The 18,402-nt window shown below is 44.4% G+C and overlaps 1 pseudogene; it reads left to right on the top strand.

Annotated features, from left to right (window-relative positions):
- LOC137375686 (matrix metalloproteinase-21-like) overlaps window positions 1-18,402 on the top strand; it is a 45,846-nt pseudogene that overhangs the window by 22,245 nt on the left and 5,199 nt on the right.

Genomic DNA, 18,402 nt, shown 5'->3' with positions numbered 1-18,402 from the left:
CCCCTTCTCTTTTTGGGCATGCAACATTCTGGCTAAAAAAGTTTTAAGAGTTCTAATTCCCCTATACCTTTTACACTGATTTTATCTCAGTTAATATTAGGGTAGTTGAAATGTCCTACTGTTACTGCCCAATTGTTTCTGCATTTCTCAGCAATTTGCTTACATAATTGCTCTTCCATGTCCCTCTGACTGCTTGGGGGTCTATAGTACTCTCCCAGCAATGTGATTGCCCTTTTTTGTTCCTCAATTCAACTCATATGGCCTCATTTGATGATCCTTCTAGCATATCATCGCTCAACTGGGTTTTATTTTCTTGACCAATATTGCGACCCCTCCTGCTTTCATCCACCTCTGTAACCTGTCTGAAAAAAACCTGTAACCAGGAATGTTGAGCTGCCATTCCTGCCCTTCTTTAAGTTGCATTTCAGTAATAGCTATGATATCATACTTCCTAGTGTTTATCTGTGCCCTCAGCTCACCTGTCTTATTCACTAGACTCCTTACATTGAAGTATATACCATTAAGCTCCGCCAAACTCCTTTGTTATCTATTTTCTAGCCTTTCTTTCCTCTGCCTTCCATACTCACTTTCTGATTTTCTGCCTTCCATTTCCAGCTTTGCTTCTCTTCATTCTGAATCTATGCTCAGGCTCCCACCTCTCTGCCAAGCTAGTGTTATCTCTCCCCAACAGCACCAGCAAACCTCTCCATCATAATATTGGCCCTGTTGAGGTCCTGCTTGTACAGGTCCCATCTCTCCCAAAACTAGTTCCAATACCCCAGGAAAGCAAAGCCCACCTTCCAGCACCATCTCTCCAACCACACAATCATCTACTCTATCTTTCTATTTCTGTACTCACTAGCACGTAGCACTGGGAGTAATCTGGAGATTACCACTACTAAAATCCTACTTTTTAATTTATTTCCTAGCTCCCTAAAATCTGCCTGCAGGACCTCATCCCTCTTTCTACCTATGTCATTGGTACCAATATGGACCATGACCTCTGGTTGTTCATCCTCACGACCCACACCTACCCCACCACCCCGCTTCCCCCCACCACCTCAAAATGTTCTGCAACCTCTCAGTGGCATCCTTGACCCTGGCACCAGGAAGGCAGCATACCATCCGGGAATCATATCTGCAGTCACAGAAACACCTGTCTGTGTCCCTCACTATTGAATGCCCTATTACTATTGCTTCTCTATCCTTTCTCCTTACCGACTGTACAGAGCTATCCATGATACTGTGAACTTGGCTGTACTCCCCAGAGAAACAGTTGCCCTCAACAGTATTCAGAGAGGCACTCGGGGGACTCCTGCACTACCTGCCTCATCCTCCCTGACTGTCTGGCGGTCACCCAATCCCTCTCTCCCTGCACACTGTTAAGCTTCAGGGTGACCACATCCTGAAATATGCTATCCACGTAGCTCTCAGTCGCACAGATGCACCACAGTGTCGCCACCTGCTGCTCAAGCTCTGAAACCCAGAGCTCGAGCTCCTCCAGCTGACAACACTTCCTGCACATGTGGTTCTCGAGAAACGTCCTGGAGTTCGCAGATGGCAAAGTTTGCGCATTTGATGAGATTGTGGTTGCCTGTCATTCCTCTATTTATACAAATAATCATTTAGTAGTACAGATCTTGAGTATTGCTGAAAATAGAGACATGTTGTCGAAGCTTTTTGTCTTGCACTCATCAGGACAATCGCAAGAATAACCAATAAACATGCTTCGACAACATGTCTCTATTTTCAGCAAATCCTCTATTTGTTAAACTACTCTAAACATAACAGAAATAATGCTTAAGGCTTAAAGACTTAAAATTTAACACTTAAAACCGCACACTTTTTCAACCCAGTTTAATTATTCTGGTTCTTTATTTTAGATCCTTACCTCAATACTTATCCTCGATACTGACCTTGGTTCTCTCTGGTTTTGCCACTCCTTCCACTCTCCACTGATTCTAACACCACTTATTTACCCACTTTCTGCCTGTGCTTGAGTTGGTCTCCAATCTCCTCTGCCGCCACACTTTGCAACTCGCTCAGCTCCCACTCCTGCTATTCTTTACTGCTTATCTACCTCATCTGACACCCAGAGATACTCACCATGAAGGAATTCCCTGATTAAGCAATCAGGAATAGGAACCTTGGCTGATTTCCCCACCCCCTTCCCATTAAAAGCATACCGAGGTTATTTATTGATCCTTACATACCACTGCCCCTCACCCCCCACAATTGTCTCACCAGTTAAGAGAACGTAAATTGGTACAAACCGGGAATGGAAGGTGGAACCTTCCTGGTTTATATCACACTGTTCTACATTGGTGGATAAACTTATCATTTGAGCCATTAGGAGAGAAAGATTCCAATGTAGCTTCCCATGACTAAAACTATGCATTGGAATTAATATATGGTGGCCTCAGTGCTCAATACAAGCATGCTGAGGGAGTTGCATTTTCCAACTCTCTTCTGAAGACTGACACTTAGGTGGCAGGTGCAATAAACTTTCTTTCACAACTAATCCAAACAACTCTAAAACTACAAAAAAATTAAGTGCATCCACTGATGGCCTTGGGGTGGGTGGAAGCACCAAATTCTGTACATATTGACCTGGAATTTCCGTTGGGTTTTCCCAATTCCATGCATTAACTTTGGTCGGAGATTGGTGGAACTAGGGTTGGAGGTATTCCTGGAGATTTCATCAAGTGACCTCCTGCCTCCAACTGCCTCACACCACACTCCAGACATCTGTGGCGCGACATGTCTGTCCTCACAAGGTACCACCGTCCCATGCCAATTAGATAGCAAATGGACCCGAAAAGATACGAACGTACGATTTAGCAGCAGGAGTAGGCCACTCGGCCCTTCGAGCCTGCTCTGCCATTCAATAAGTTCATGGCTGAACTGATTACTCCACATTTCCATCTACCTCCGATAACCTTTCACCCCCTTGCTTATCAAGAATCTATCTACCTCTGCCTTAAAAATATTCAAAGACTCTGCTTCCACCGCCTTTTGAGGAAGAGAATTCCAAAGACTCACAACCCTCTAAGAGAAAAAATTTCTCCCCATCTCTGTCTTAAATGGGCAGCCCCTTATTTTTAAACAGTGACCCCCTAGTTCTAGATTCTCCCACAAGGGGAAACATCCTTTCCACATCCACCCTGTCAAGACCCCTCAGGATCTTATATGTTTCAATCAAGTCGCCTCTTATTCTCCTAAATTCCAGCAGATACAAGCCTAGCCTGTCCAATTTTTCCTCGTAAGACAGCCCATCCATTCCAGGTATTAATACTGCCTCCAACGCATTTACATCCTTCCTTAAATAAGGAGACCAGTACTGTACACAGTACTCCAGATGTAGTCTCACCAATGCCCTGTATAGCTGAAGCATAACCTCCCTACTTTTGTATTCAATTCCCCTCCCGATAAACGATAACATTCTATTGGCTTTCCTAATTACCTGCTGTGCCTGCATACTAACCTTTTGCGATCCCTCAGCATCTCAAATGATTCTTGACTGTCAAGCAAACAGGCTATTTCTTCATTTGCAGTACTTTTACAACGAATAGCCAAAACTAATCAAAGAAATTATTTTAAAAGGGCACTATTTTCATTAATGACCTGATTTTTTTTACCAGGATTAGAAACATAGACTTATGGCACAGATTCAACCCATCATGTCTGTGCTGAGCAGAAAAGAGATATGCAGCCTATTCCCACTTTCCAGCTCTTCGTCCATAGCCCTATAGGTTACAGCACTTCAAGTGTCTACCCAGTTTTTTTTTTAAATGAGTTGAGGGTTTCTACCTCTACCACCCTTTCAGGCAGTGAGTCCCAGACCCCCACAACTCTCTGAGTTAAAAAAATTCTCCTCAACTCCCCTCTAATCCTACTACCAATTAGGTTAAATCAATGGCCCCTGGTTATTGACCTCTCTGCAAAGGAAAATAAATCCTTCCCACTCACTATCTAGGTCCCTCATCAATTTATACACCATAATTAAATCTCCCCTCAGCCCTCATTAATTTCCTTTGTACCCACTCTAGTGTGATCACATCCTTCCTGCAATGCAGTGATCAAAACTCTGCACAGTAGTCTAGCTGCAGTCTAACTGTTGTTTCATACAGTTCTAGCATAACCTGCCTGCTCTTATATTCTATGCCTCAACTCATAAAGGAAAGTATCCTGTATGGCTTCTTAACCATCAGTTACTTGCATTAGTGTCCTGGAGATTAATGTTTCATTGCTGGAGACCCCAGGATCCTGGAGGGTGAGCAATCCAAAGCAGAACACACAGAGAAAGGGCCCTTTTCAGCCACTTATGCCATTTTCTGGGGTGGGAGGGGGTTTTTGTGGAAGTTGTTGGGTTGTACCAATCTCCTGTTGATGGAAGTGGTTACGAAAATTCCAGAATACATATTCAATTCCCACTTTTTACAGCATTAACCGATCTCTGGCAGGGCAATAAGTGGCCAGCCTACAGAGATCTCTCTGGGTTAGAGAGGGAGCGAGAGTAAAAGAATATCATCCAGCGCTCCTGATCATGATCCAGTGAGCTCCTGTTGGACTGTGTACGTGTAGACAGCCAGTGAGAGCAGGATTGGACTCGGGCCCGATACCCTCTGTGGTTGAATAGTCTACTGATTAGACTCAGCAGCACCAGTTAGGAGAAAAGGGGAGAAAACTGCTAAAGCATTAAAATAAAGTGGTACAGCAGAGACAAAACAATCTTTGAAGCTGTAATGTAATATTTGGGGTCAGATGACAACTCAAAGGTGCTCAAGCTTCAGTCTCATGGTATCACCTGGACCTCTCAATTATCTATAATTGTAGTAATTGTTCATACAAATGCAATAATCTCTGTTTGCTCAAAATCAGAAAAGGGAAATCCCAATGTTCTTGAAAATTACTTTGGTACGGATTAAGAGCAGATTAGTTTAATAAAAAAAGTTACAATCAAACAGCCAAGATTGGATCAATGCAGCAGTTCATGAAAGGGATAATGTGCCTTCACTTTATTGAATATCTCAATGAACTTGCACAAAAGCCAGCGGAAAAGGGATACTGCACCTTTAAGTAAACCTCATTGTGTTTCCTTACTCCTTTTAAGTAACCTAAATGCATTGTAACCAAGAAAATGATCTCCTTATTGTGGCTTAGGTTTACAGACTCCTTCCTTGCATCCTTCTCTTTCAGGTTGCTGTCCATGAAATTGGCCATGCCCTTGGTTTGCCCCATCTCCTTCGAGCAGGCTCTGTCATGCACCCCAATTACAACACCCAAAGTGAAAACTTTGAACTGGATTGGTTAGACAGAAAGGCTATACAGCACTTATATGGTAAGTACAAGCATTGGAAGCATGTGTCCTGGTGAGATGTAAAGGAACTATTCCATTTAACAAAGAAGAGAAATGGAGGGGTTACACTACTTTCTGAAGTTTTCTACACTCCTGCTTTTTATTTAATAGTGATACAATTCTCTTACCAGATTTGATTTTCACTGGAAAACTTTAGAATTGGGGAGTCCAGAAAAGGGTGCATAACCTTAAAATTAGAGCTAGATTGTTCAGGGATGATGTCAGAAAGCATTTCTTTACACAAAGGGTAGTGAAAATCTGCAATTCTTGCCCTCATAAAGCTGTTGAGGCTGTTGATTTTTGTTAGGCAAGGGTATTAAGGGTTATGAAACAAGATGGGTAGATATAAATCAGCCTATCTCCAACCTCCCTTTCCTCTCCAAAATCCTTGAACACATTGTCGCCTCCCAAATCTGTGTCCCCACTCCCACACCGTTATCTCTGGTGTCCCCAAAGAGTCTATCCTAAGCCCCTCCTATTTCTCAGCTACATGCTGCCCCTCAGTGGCATCATCTGAAAGCACAGCATTAATCTTCACATGTATGCTGATGACACCTAGCTCTACCTCACCACCACCTCTCTTGGCCATCTGCCTATCGCCTTATGTGGCTCAGTGTCTAAGTTATCAGACTGCTTATCTGACATCCAGAACTGATGAGCAGAAATTTCCTCAAATTAAATATTGGGAAGACTGAAGCCATTGGGCAGGGTTTAGTGGAACCGGCGGAGTTCACAGCTCTGGGCCAAAAAGGCGGTGGGTCCCCCACCTCGGCCATTTGGAGCTCCCCCCAAAGCCGGCTTTATTTAATGGCGCCAGGCCAATTAACATCTCGGTGCCAGGATCCCGGTCCTTTTAATGCCAGTGGCGGCGGGAAGAGGCCCTTAAGTGGCTGATATATAGGCCTCTTAAGAGCCTCAATTAGTGTATGGGTGGGAAGGCCATCTTTGGCCTATCCTGCCCTCGACTTAATAGCGGTGCACCAGGAAGGCGATGGGCCCTCCGTGCCCCTGCCTCTCGTCGTAATTCTATGGGCTCCCCCCACCTCCTAGCCCATCTCCGGGGGTTCCATTTTGTCTTTGGTCCCTGTTCCAAACTCCATCCCCTAACTACCAACTCCATCCCTCTCCCTAGCAACTGTGTGAGGCTGAACCAGACTGTTCGCAACCATGGTGTCATATTTGACTCCAAGATGAGCTTCCGACCACATATCTGCTCCAACACTAAGACCACCTCCATAACAACATCTGAGTTCATCCCTTCCTCAGCTCATCTACTGAAACCCTCATTCATGACTTAGTTACCTCTAGACTTTACTGTTCCAATGCACTCCTGGCTGGTCTCCCACATTCTACCCTTTGTATATTTGAGGTCATCCAAAACTCTGCTGCCCATGTCCTTTCACTCACCAAGTCTGCTTCACATATCACCCCTGTGCTCGTTGACTTACATTGGCTCCCTGTCAAGAATCGGCTTGATTTTAAAATTCTCATCCTTGTGTTCAAATCCCTTCACAGCCTTACCCCAGCCCCCCATCTCACCAATTTCCTCCAGCTCCGCAATGCTCCAAAATATGTGCACTCATGTAATTCTGGCCTCTTCAACATCCATGATTTTAATTGCTCCACCATTGGTGGCTGTGCCTTCAGCTACCTAGGCCCTAAGCTCTGGAATTCCTTCCCTGCACCTCTCTGTGTCTCTACCTCTCTTTCTTCCTTTAAGACACTCCTTAAAACCTGCCTCTTTGACCAAGTTTTTGTCCATCTGCCTATCGCCTTATGTGGCTCAGTGTCTAATTTTGTTTTATAATGTTTCTGCGAACATTTTATTACATTAAAGGCACTACATTAATATAAGTTGTTGCAGCCATGACCTAATCATGGATTATCCCTCACCATTTCCAGCCTGATGCCAACACCAAACACATCTTTGCCTCCCTTTCCCTTTCGGCATTCTGAAGGGACAGTTCACTCCATGACACCCTAGTCCACTCCTCAATCATTCCCCAACCCCTCCCCTTTCCACACCACCTTCCCATGCAAGCAGAAGAGATAGAACCCCTGTCCGATGACCTCCTCCCTTCCCACCGTCCAGGTCCCCAACCATTCTTTCCAGGTGAAACAGCAATTTACATGTACCTCTTTTAATTTAGTCCACTGTATTCACTGCTCAAAATGTGATCTTCTGTACATGGAATAGACCATTTGCAGATTGGGTGACTGCTTTGCAGAACACCATTCAGTCCGCAAGTGTGACCCCAAACTTTAGGTCACTTAACATTTCAATTGTCTGTCCAATTCCAACTCTGTCCTCCGCTTTCTACCCTGTTCCAATGAAGTTCAATGTAAGCTCGAGGAACAGCACCTCATCTTTCAATTAGATGCTTTACAACTTTCCGGAGTCAACACTGAGTTCAATAATTTCAGATCATAACAACTGCTCCTATTTTTTCAGACAGCACCTGTTGGTAGTGATTCTGCTATTGCCATTTACACATCATTTGTCTCTCTACTAGTCCCATTACCATCTCCTTTTGCCTGGCACTATCATCCCTTTTGTCATTTAATCGCTCCTGCTTTCCACCCTATTATACACTTTCCTTTTATTCTGTCCTCCCCTCCTCCCTTTCCCTGTCTCTGCATTTGCTTAAAACCCTGTTATATTTCTAACTTTTCCAGTTCTGATGAAAGATCATCGACCTGAAACGTTAACTCTGTTTCTCTCTCCACAGATGCTGCCAGACCTACGAACATATGAATATATGAACTAGGAGCAGGAGGAGGCCACTTGGCCCCTCAAGCCTGACCCGCCATTCAATAAGATCATGCTGATCTGATTGTAACCTCGACTCCACATTCCCATCTACCCCCGATAACATTACACCCCCTTGCTTATCAACCTGCTGAGTATTTCCAGCATTTTCTGTTTTTATTTCTAATTGAATGCTGTTGGTTTAGAGAAGGGCAGAATTTTCCTATGTGGAGAGGAATTTCACCTCCTTACTGTCTATAGACACACATGAAAAATGATTACTAAAGCAACAGAGTGATTGGGCTGTTGGTACCTGTGGGAGCAGCATATGGTACTTGATCAATGAAAGGTACTGGGGCAGGGTGCAGCAGCGGAAGTAGAATTGCTCTCTTAACTACATACAGCATTGAGTTTGGTAATATAGTGGTTATAGAACATAGAACATAGAACAGTACAGCACAGTACAGGCCCTTCGGCCCACGATGTTGTGCCGAACCTTTAACCTACTCTAAGATCAAACTAACTACCTACCCTTCATTCTACTATCGTCCATGTACCTATCCAAGAGTCGCTTAAATGTCCCTAATGTATCTGCTTCTACTACCACTGCTGGCAGGACATTCCACGCACCCATCACTCTCTGTGTAAAGAACCTACCTCTGACATCTCCCGAAACCTTCCTCCAATCACCTTAAAATTATGCCCCCTGGTGATAGCCCTTTCCACCCTGGGAAAAAGTCTCTGGCTATCAACTCTATCTATGCCTTTCATCATCTTGTACCCCTCTATCAAGTCACCTCTCATCCTTCTTCGCTCCAATGAGAAAAGCCCTAGCTCCCTCAATCTTTCTTCGTAAGACATGCCCTCCAGTCCAGGCAGCATCCTGGTAAATCTCCTCTGCACCCTCTCTAAAGCTTCCACATCCTTCCTATAATGAGGCGACCAGAACTGAACACAATATTCCAAATGTGGTCGAACCAGGGCCTTATAGAGCTGCAGCATAACCTCGCGGCTCTTAAACTCAATCCCCCTGTTAATGAAAGCCAACACACCATACGCCTTCTTAACAACCCTATCAACTTGGGTGGCAACTTTGAGCGATCTATGGATATGGACCCCAAGATCCCTCTGTTCCTCCGCACTACCAAGAATCCTGTCTTTAAGCCTGTATTCTGCATTTAAATTCGACCTTCCAAAATGAATCACTTCACACTTTTCCAGGTTGAACTCCATCTGCCACTTCCAAGCCCGGTTCTGCATCCTGTCAATGTCCCGTTGTAACCTACAACAGCCTTCCACACTATCCACAACTCCAGCAACCTTCGTGTCATCAGCAAACTTCCTCATCCAAGTCATTTATAAAAATCACAAAGAACAGAGGTCCCAGAACAGATCCCTGCGGAACACCACTGGTCACCGAGCTCCATGCTGAATACTTTCCATCGACTACCACCCTCTGTCTTCTATGGGCCAGCCAATTTTGTATCCAGACAGCCAACTTTCCCTGTATCCCATGCCTCCTTACTTCCTGAATGCGCCTACCATGGGGAACCTTATCAAACGCCTTGCTAAAATCCATATACACCACATCCACTGCTCTTCCTTCATCAATGTGTTTTGTCACATCTTCAAAGAATTCAATAAGGCTGGTGAGGCATGACCTGCCCCTCACAAAGCCATGCTGACTGTCTCTAATCAAACCATGCTTTTCCAAATAATCATAAATCCTGTCTCTCAGAATCCTCTCCAATAATTTGCCCACTACCGACGTAAGACTGACTGGTCTATAATTCCCAGGGTTATCCCTATTCCCTTTCTTGAACAAGGGAACAACATTTGCCACCCTCCAATCATCCGGTGGACAGCGAGGACGCAAAGATCATCGCCAAAGGCGCAGCAATCTCTTCCCTCGCTTCCCGTAATATCCTTGGGTATATCCCGTCAGGCCCCGGGGACCTATCTGTCCTCATATCATTCAAAATTTCCAGCACATCCTCCCTCTTAGCCTCAACCTGTTGGAGCATATCAGCCTGTTCCACGCTGTCCTCACAAACGACCAGGTCCCCCTCTCAAGTGAATACTGAAGAAAAGTATTCATTTAGGACCTCCCCTACCTCCTCCGACTCCAGGCACAAGTTCCCTCCACTATCCCTGATCGGCCCTACCCTCACTCTGGCCATCCTCTTGTTCCTCACATAAGTGTAGAACGCCTTGGGATTTCCCTTAATCCTACCCGCCAAGACTTTTTCATGTCCCCTTCTAGCTCTCCTAAGTCCATTCTTCAGTTCCTTCCTGGCTACCTTGTAACCCTCTAGAGCCCTGTCTGATTCTTGCTTCCTCAACCTTAAGTAAGTTTCCTTCTTCCTCTTGACTAGCTGTTCCACATCTCTTGTCATCCAAGGTTCCTTCACCCTACCATCCCTTCCTTGCCTCATCGGGACAAACCTATCCAGCAGTCGCAGCAACTGCTCCCGAAACAACCTCCACATTTCTGTCGTGCATTTCCCTGAGAACATCTGTTCCCAATTTATGCTCCCCAGTTCCTGCCTAATAGCATTGTAATTCCCCCTCCCCCAATTAAATATTTTCCCATCCCATCTGCTCCTGTCCCTCTCCATGACTATAGTAAAGGTCAGGGAGTTGTGATCACTATCACCGAAATGCTCTCCCACCGAGAGATCTGCCACCTGGCCTGGTTTGTTGCCAAGCACCAAGTCCAACATAGCCTCCCCTCTAATCGGCCTATCTACATATTGAGTCAGGAAACCTTCCTGGACACACCTGACAAAAACTGCTCCATCCAAACTATTTGAACTAAGGAGGTTCCAATCAATATTAGGGAAGTTGAAGTCACCCATGACAACAACCCTGTTATTTCTGCACCTTTCCAAAATCTGCCTCCCAATCTGTTCCTCCGTGTCTCTGTTGCTATTGGGGGGTCTATAGAAAACTCCCAACAAAGTGACTGCTCCTCCTGTTTCTGACTTCCACCCATAATGACTCAGTAGACAAACCCTCCTCGACGACCACCCTTTCTGCAGCTGTGATACTATCCCTGATTAGCAATGCCACTCCCCCACCTCTTTTACCTCCCTCCCTATTCCTTTTGAAACATCTAAACCCCGGAACATCCAACATCCATTCCTGCCCCTGTGATATCCACGTCTCCATAATGGCCACAACATCGTAGCTCCAAGTACTGATCCATGCTCTAAGTTCATCACCCTTATTCCTGACACTTCTTGCGTTAAAATAGACACACTTCAACCCATCATACTGGCTGCAACTTTGTCGTGTCAATTGTCTAACCTTCCTCACAGACTCTCTGCACTCGGTATCTGCCTGTTCAACAGCTACCCCATCCACTGATCCGTAGCTCCGGTTCCCATCCCCCTGTCAAACTAGTTTAAACCCTCCCGAAGAGCTCTAGCAAACCTCCCGCCCAGGATATTGGTGCCCCTCCAGTTCAGATGCAACCCGTCCTTCTTGTACAGATCCCACCTTCCCCAGAAGGTATCCCAATGATCCACATATCTGAATCCCTCCCTCCTACACCAGTTCTGTAGCCACGTGTTCAGCTGCACTCGCTCCCTGTTTCTAGCCTCACTAGCACGTGGCACCGGTAACAATCCTGAGATTACTACTCTGCTCGTTATGTTACTGGCCTAATGATCCAGAAGACCTGGACTAATTAATCAAGTAAGTCATGATTTCAAATCCCACCATGGCTGTGTGAAAATCTGAATTCAGTTAAAGATAAAAAGTTGGTATCAGTAAAAAGAAAAAGTGACCATGAAGCTGTTGAATTGTTGTAAAAGCTTAATCGTTCATGGATGCCCATTACAGAAGGAAATCTACTGACCTATATGTGACTCCAGTTCCACACCAATGTGGTTGACACTTACTACACCTGCAGAGGTTCAAGAAGAAGGCTCACCACCACCTTTTCAGAGTAATCAGGGATGTCAGCTTCCTGAGAATGAATAATACTGTTTTATTCGTTCATGGGATATAGGCAATGCTAGCTAGGCCAGTATTTATTGCCCATCACTAATTGCCCTTGAGAAGGTGGTGCCGTACGTGTGGTGTAGATACACCTACAGTGCTGTTAGGGAGGGAGTTGCAGGATTTTAACCTGGCAATGACGAAGGGACAGTGAAATAGTACCAAGTCAGGATGGTGTGAATTGGAGGGGAACATGTAGGTGGTGGTGTTCCCATGTATCTGCTGCCCTTGTTCTTTGAGGTGGTAGAGATCGCAGGTTTGGATGGTACTGTCAAAGGAGTCTTGGCAAATTGCTGCAGTGCATCTTGTATATGGTACATGCTGCTGCCACTGTGTGTCGGTGGGGGAGGGAGTGAATGTTTAAGGTTTAATATTTAAAACAAATTGCCATTGACAATCTCACTGAAAGTACCGACCAGAAAACAAAATCTTCAGAAACATATTTGTCTTCGTGCTTAGACCAAGCAGCTCTTCTGAGATTCTATTCAACCTACACTATACATGCTGTTAGCAATGAGCTTACATGGGGCCACATCTTCACAAAGGAGTGGCATGTTATGTTTTCAGTGGTGAGGGATCCACATTGATTATGCGTAGTCAGCATTGGTAACATGCTGTTCTTCCCTTAACTTACAGGTGTTTGTGAAGGTGCTTTCAGCACGGTTTTTGACTGGGTCTATCAGCGTGAGAATTCCGATGGCACTGTAACTTACCACTTCAATACGTACTTCTTCAGGAAGAGCTGGTACTGGATGTACGAGAACAGGAGCAACAGGACACGCTATGGAGATCCAATTCCTATCTCCACAGGATGGCGTAATCTCCCTGATTCAGATATAGATGCATTTGTTCATATCTGGGCATGGAGCAGCAATCTTGAGGAGAAGAGAGATGCGCAGTACTTCTTCAAAGGTAAGATACATCTTGTTCCCTATTTATAGGAAGGTTTGGTTAAAGGGAACAATTACAATTCCCCCTGCTCCCATTGCCTTAATGGTAAATACATTGCCAGATGGGAAATTAAGTCATTCAGATTAGAAAGATCCCACATTCCATTCTCTGGGCTGGACTGAGTTAGCTAAATTCAATGAGTTGCTATCATTAGCCTCAACTTTGAAGTCAAAATAATCAGTCTTGACTTCAGCTCCCAATCATTATCCAAGAAAGAAATTGCATTTATATAGCACCTTTTATAATCTCGGGATGTCACAAAGTGTTTCATAGCCAATGAAGTACCATGTTACACTGTCATCAAGGTTGTAATGTTGGAAATGCAACAGTCAATTTACACACAGCAAGGTCCCACAAGCAGCAATGTGATAATGACCAGAGAATCTATTTCAGGTGTTCATTGAGAGATAAAAGTTATCCAAGACATTTGGGACAACTCTCCTGCTCTTCTTCAAAATAGTGCTCTGATATCTTTTATGTCCACCTGAGAAGGCAGACAGAGCCTCAGATTAACATTTCAACCAAAAATGCAGCACCTCCAACTGGGCAGCACTCCCTCAGAACTGCACTGAAGTGCCAGCCTGAATTATATGCTCAAGTCAGATTTGAACCCAGGATTTTCTGACTCCGAGGCAAAAGTACTACCATGGAGCCACATCTAACACTTAAAATAACGCATGTGGCTCTTGCTGGGAAATGTATGTCTGTGGATGACAGGTGAGGGCAAGCTCTCAATTGATCTTCGGCCGAATTGCCCACCAACTGGAATCATAGAATGGTTACAGCACAGAAGGAGGCCAATTGGCCCATCATCTCCATGCCGGCTCTCTGTAAGAGCTACTTAGCTAGTCCCACTCACCCGCCTTTTCTCCGTAGCCCTGCAAATTTTTACTCAGGTAATTATCTAATTCCCTTTTGAAAGCCACACATTGAATCTGCCTTCACCACACTCTCAGGCAATGCATTCCAGATCCTAACCACTCGTTGTGTGAAAAAGTTTTCCCTCCGGTTGCCATTGCTCTTTTGCCAATCAACTTAAATTGGTGTCCTCTGCTTCTTGACCCTTCAGCCAATGGGAACAGTTTCTCGCTACCTGCTCTGTCCAGACCCCTCATAATTTTTAACACCTCAGTCAAATCGCCTTTCAACCTTCTCTTCTCTAAAGGGAACATCCCCAGCTTTGCCAATCTATCCATGTGACCGAAGTCTCTCATCCCCAAGAGCCGTTCTTATAAATCTTTTCTGAACTCGCTCTAATGCCTTCACATCCTTCTGAAAGTGTGATGCCCAGAACTGGACACAATATTCCAGTTGAGGACGGACCGGAGTTTTATAAAGACTCATCATAACTTCCTTGTTTCTGTACTCTCTGCCTCTATTTCTAAATCCCAGGATCCTGTAGGCCTTATTGACTGCTTTCTCAACCTGGCCTGCTACCTTCAACAATTTGTGCACATATATCCCCAGGTCCCACAGCTCCTGCATCCCCTTTAGAATTGCATCCTTTATTTTATATTGTCTCTCCTCGTTCTTCCGACCAAAATGTATCACTACACACTTCTCTGCGTTAAATTTCATCTGCCATTTGTCCACCCATCCCACCAGCCTGCCTATGTCCTCTTGAAGTTTATCACTATCCTTCTCACAGTTTAAAATACTTCCAAGTTTTGTGTCATCTGCAAATTTTAAAATTGTGCCCTATACACCTAAGTCCAGGTCATTAATATTGATCGAGAAAAGCAGTGATCCTAATACTGACCCCTGGCGAATGCCACTGTATACCTTCCTCCAGTCTGAAAAATAACCATTCACCACTACTCTGTTTCCTGTCATTCAGCCAACTTTGTATCCATGCTGCCACTATCCCCTTTATTCCATGGGCTTCAACTTTGCTGACAAGCCTGCTATATGATACTTTATCAAATGCCTTTTGGATGTCCATGTACCCCACAGCAACCAGATTACCTTCATCGATCCTATCTGTTACTTCATCAACTAAATCAATGAAATGAGTTAAACACGATTTGCTCTTAACAAATCTGTACTGACTTTCTTTAATGAATCCACATTTGTCTAAGTGACTGCTAATTTTGTCCTGGGTTACCATTTCTAAAAGCTTTCCTGCCACTGAGTTTAAACTGACTGGCCTGTAGTTGCTGGGCTTAAGCTTACACCCTTTTTTGAACAAGGGTATAATATTTGCAATTCTCCAACCCTCTGGAACCACCACTGTATCTAAGGAGGACCAGAAGATTATGACCAGTGGCTCTGCAATTTCCACCCTTACTTCCCTCGGGTATCCTTGGATGCATCTGATCCGGTCCTAGTGACTTATCAACTTTAAGTACAGCCAGCCTTTCTAATACCTCCTCTTTATCAATTTTTAGCCCATCCAGTGTCTCAAATACTTCCTCTTTCAATACGATTTTGGCAGCATCTTTTTCCTTGGTTAGGATAAACACAAGTACTCATTTAGTATTTCATCCATGCCCTCTGCCTTCATGCAGATCCCTAATCAGCTTCACTTCTTCTTTTACCACCCTTTTACTATTTATATGCCTAAAGAAGACTTTTTGATTGTCTAGACTTACATATGAAGAATGGCCACTTCTGCAAAGTCCAAAATGAGGTGCCCAAATCCACACCTTTAGGGTAGAAGAGAGGAACATCATACCATTGTAAATAGATTGTGGGAGTGCGTCCCTTTGGGCTAGACATAAATATGATGGATTCTTGAAATGAATGCTGGGTCAGTTACAGATCCAAACCCTGCCTTTGTTTGTCTGACAGGTCAATTAGGAGTTTGTCAGTGGGTATGTGGAGAAATATGCAGCAAATTAATACTGCTTTGCCAATGGAAGAAAGAGAGTCAGGTACAGGAGGTGAAAAATGAATATTTTTCTAATTGTATGAATCACTGCTTTAAAAAAAAAGGTTTAACTTTCTCACATTTACACCCAACTTGGAATCTTTCAATTATTTTTTGTTTGCTTGTAACTTACATTTTCATTGCCTACTATAGCTGTCAAGAGCAAGGCAGTGGAAAGAATGCTCCAATCAGGTGTAGATTAATTACATATGCCTCGGAAACTTAACCAGGTTGGAATACTTTTGACTAGGATTAAGTGTAACCGAAAAAAATGTCACCGAGAAATGTTATGGAAAGGGTTACATTAAAAAAATTCTGGATGTTATTAAACAGGGGCAAGGAATACAAAAGCAAGGATGTTATGCTAAACCCTTATATAAATCACTGGTTAGATCTCAGTTGGAGTATCCAGTTCTGGGCACCACGTTTTATGATGGACATCAAGGCTTGAAGAGGATGCAGAGGCGAGTTACAAATATAAAATGGGAAAAGGAAAAATTTGCAGGGCTATGGAGAAAGAACAGGGGAGTGGGACTATTGTGATAGCTCTTTCAAATAGCAAGCACAGACACAATGGGCCAAATGTCCTCCTTCTGTGCTGTAAGAACCTATGGCTGGAATTTTACACCCCCTAAGGGAGTGGGCTGGAGGCATGGGGACGTGTAAAATTGTGCGGGAGGTGGGGGTGCCATTCCCATCACCTTCCCACCCTGCTGCAACTTTACGAGCGGCGGGTGAGGTGGCAAACAGCCTACCTGTCCCAGGCCAGTTGAGGCCCTTAAGTGGCCAATTAATTGCCACTTAAGCACCTCCTCCCACCGCCACTGGTATTTTACCAGCGGCAGCTGGGAACTTCAACAGCACAGGAGGTCGCCCAGTGAAACCTGGCGGCTTCCTTGAGGGCCCAGGTGAAGGGAGATGGGGCGGGCCCTCCTGATCCAGCACCCTGTGCCCCACAGAGGGTTCCCCCCATCAACACAAGCTTCCCTCACTGTTGCACCTCCCCCCACCCTCCTGTATAATTCTGAGAGATAGGATAAACTGTCAGTTAGAAAGGCTCGGACTAATCAAGGATACTCACTGCATGTAAGGGTGGAGAGAGAAACCCTCATCTCATTTAAAAGGTGCCTGGATGTTCACCTGAAGTTCCATAACCTGCAGAGCTATGGACCAAATGCTGGAAAGTGGGATTAGGCTGGGTGGTTATTTTATTTTTGGTCAGCGCAGACACGATTGGCCACGTGGCCTCTTTCTATGCTGTCAACGTTTTATGATTCTATGAAGATCCAATCTGCCATTTCAGGTAAACATAAGAGATCCCATAGCACAATTTTGAAGAAAAACAGGAAAATCCTGGCCAACCTTATACCTCAACCAATATCAGTAGAAGATTATCTGGTCATTATTGCATTGTTGTTTACGGGAACTTGCTGTGTGCAAATTGGCTGCCCTATTTCCTATATTGCAACAGTGACTGCACTTCAAAACTGGCATATATACATGCAATTTTTTCTTTTAGCAAAGCTTGGGGTGCAATACCTTAACTTTCCCTTACTTTTCACGCACAGTCAGTGAAATATAGAAAGCAAGAGTGCGAACAACAGAAACAGGATGTGGTTGCTATTCTGTTCGACAGGGTGAGTTTTGTGTACAAAACTTGTCTTTGTCCTTAAAAGACTGTTTAAAAGACAGGGTAAAAAAAGAAATTAAAAAGGCTACTGGATTGTTGGTCTTTATCGCAAGGTGGCTGGAATGCAAAGAGGAGGAAATGATGCTTCAGTTACACCAAGCCTTGATCAGACCCCATCTGGAGAATTGCATTCAGTTCTGGGCACTGCACTACAGGAAGGATATATTGCCCTTGGAGGGCGTGCAGCACAGATTGATGCTGGGATTTAGAGGGTTAAGTTGCAAGGACAGGTCACATAAACTTGGCTTCATTCCCATGAGCATTGACATTGTGGGGTTTAAAATGTTAGAAGAATTTTATACAGAGAATTCAATTTCTCTGGTGGGGGAAGCAAGAAAACGGGACATAATCATAAATTTAGAGTTAAACCATTGAGGAGCGAAATCAGGGAGCACTTTTCACACACAGAGTAGTGAAGATCTGAACTCTTTTTCCAGGCACTCCCCACCCAACCCCACCCTACCCCAGAAAGGCCCCCTCAAATGGGGGTCATTTGAGGATTTCAAGACTGAGATTGCTAGATTTTTGTTAGGTAAAGGTATCAAGGGGTATGGGGCTAAGGTGAGTAAATGTATTTGAGGTGCAGAGCAGCCATGATTTGACTGAGTGGCAGAACAAGCTCAAGGGGCTGAATGGCCTACACGTGTTCCTAATCTTCCTATGCTAACAAGTCATCAGCCTCCCCAATGAAATGGATGAAGCTGCTGTCAGACACACCCTCCATTTTGGCATCATCACAAGATGAGGGGGGACATGATTGAGGTATACAAAATTATGAG

This window comes from Heterodontus francisci, chromosome 12 (genome assembly GCF_036365525.1).
Source record: "Heterodontus francisci isolate sHetFra1 chromosome 12, sHetFra1.hap1, whole genome shotgun sequence".
Lineage (NCBI taxonomy): Eukaryota > Metazoa > Chordata > Chondrichthyes > Heterodontiformes > Heterodontidae > Heterodontus > Heterodontus francisci.
This window is presented reverse-complemented; position numbering and strand designations above follow the sequence as displayed.